Below are 2,500 nucleotides of genomic sequence, written 5' to 3' on the forward strand. Positions count from 1 at the left end.
CATTCGGTTCAAGAAACATTCATTGCCAAACTTGTGAATTCCAAAGTAAATTTCACTCGAAAAACCGATATCGGCACTGGAAAAGTTGAAAATTCCCATAGTATGTAAAAAACATGTAAATAATATGTAAATCATCAAAAAGATACTGTAAATAAAAATTTACATGATTTTTACCCATTTACATCTTTTGGAGAAATCCTGTAAAAAACATGTAAATATTTCAGGTGAAACATGTAAATTATTAAAAATATCATGTAAATTTAGAACCAAATTTCGAAAAGCAGGGACATAAGTCCGTGTAAATCTAATAAGGGAACCTGTTAATATCATGTAAATCGAATAAACGAGCCTGTAAAAATCATGTCAATCCTAAAAAGGAACTGGAAATATTATGTAAATTGAATAAAGCAGCTTGCTCATATCATGCAAATCGAACAAAGGGACCTATAAATATCATGTAAATGGAATAAAGAAGCTGTAAATATCATGTAAATCGAAAAAGGGAGCCTGTAAATATCATGTAAATGGAATAAGGGAGCCTGTAAATAACATGTTAATTGAATAAGGGGGCCTGTAAATAACATGTAAGTCGAATAAAGGAGCTTGTGAATATGATGTAAATCGAATAAGGGAGCCTGTAAATAACATGTTAATTGAATCAGGGAGCCTGTAAATATCATGTTAATCGAACAAGGGAGCCTGTAAATATCATGTTAATCGAATAAGGGAGCCTGTAAATATCATGTAAATCGAATAAGGCAGCCTGTAAATAACATGTAAATCGAATAAGGGAGCCTGCAAATAGCATGTTAATTGAATAAAGGGGCCTGTAAATACCATGTAAATCGAATAAAGGAGCCTGTAAATATCATGTAAATCGAATAAAGGAGCCTGCAAATAACATGTTAATCGAATAAGAGGGCCTGTAAATAACATGTAAATCGAATAAGGGAGCCTGTAAATATCATGTAAATCAAATAAGGGAGCCTGTAAATATCATGTAAACCGAATAAGGAAGCCTGTAAATAACATGTAAATCGAATAAGGGAGCTTGTAAATAACATGTTAATTGAATCAGGGAGCCTGTAAATATCATGTTAATCGAACAAGGGAGCCTGTAAATATCATGTTAATCGAATAAGGGAGCCTGTAAATATCATGTAAATTGAATAAGGCAGCCTGTAAATAACATGTAAATCGAATAAGCGAGCCAGTAAATAGAATGTTAATTAAATAAAGGAGCCTGTAAATACCATGTAAATCGAATAAAGGAGCCTGTAAATATCATGTAAATCGAATAAAGGAGCCTGCAAATAACATGTTAATCAAATAAGGGGGCCTGTAAATAACATGTAAATCGAATAAGGGAGCCTGTAAATATCATGTAAATCAAATAAGGGAGCCTGTAAATAACATGTTAATTGAATCAGGGAGCCTGTAAATATCATGTTAATCGAATAAGGGAGCCTGTAAGTATCATGTAAATCGAATAAGGCAGCCTGTAAATAACATGTAAATCGAATAAGGGACCCTGTAAATAAAATGTTAATTGAATAAAGGGGCCTGTAAATACCATGTAAATCGAATAAAGGAGCCTGTAAATATCATGTAAATCGAATAAAGGAGCCTGCAAATAACATGTTAATCGAATAAGGGAGCCTGTAAATATCATGTAAATCGAATAAGGCAGCCTGTAAATAACATGTAAATCGAATAAGGGAGCCGGTAAATATCATGTAAATCAAATAAGGGAGCCTGTAAATATCATGTAAACCGAATAAGGATGCCTGTAAATAACATGTAAATCGAATAAGGGAGCCTGTAAATAACATGTTAATTGAATCAGGGAGCCTGTAAATATCATGTTAATCGAACAAGGGAGCCTGTAAATATCATGTTAATCGAATAAAGGGGCCTGTAAATACCATGTAAATCGAATAAAGGAGCCTGTAAATATCATGTAAATCGAATAAAGGAGCCTGCAAATAACATGTCAATCGAATAAGGGGGCCTGTAAATAACATGTAAATCATATAAGGGAGCCTGTAAATAACATGTAAATCGAATAAGCGAGCCAGTAAATAACATGTTAATTGAATCAGGGAGCCTGTAAATATCATGTTAATCGAACAAGGGAGCCTGTAAATATCATGTTAATCGAATAAAGGGGCCTGTAAATACCATGTAAATCGAATAAAGGAGCCTGTAAATAACATGTAAATCGAATAAGCGAGCCAGTAAATAGCATGTTAATTGAATAAAGGGGCCTGTAAATACCATGTAAATCGAATAAAGGAGCCTGTAAATATCATGTAAATCGAATAAAGGAGCCTGCAAATAACATGTTAATCGAATAAGGGGGCCTGTAAATAACATGTAAATCATATAAGGGAGCCTGTAAATAACATGTAAATCGAATAAGCGAGCCAGTAAATAGCATGTTAATTGAATAAAGGAGCCTGTAAATATCATGTAAATCGAATAAAGGAGCCTGCAAGTA

This window comes from Montipora foliosa, chromosome 9, assembly GCF_036669935.1.
Source record: "Montipora foliosa isolate CH-2021 chromosome 9, ASM3666993v2, whole genome shotgun sequence".
NCBI classification, from domain to species: Eukaryota; Metazoa; Cnidaria; class Anthozoa; order Scleractinia; family Acroporidae; genus Montipora; species Montipora foliosa.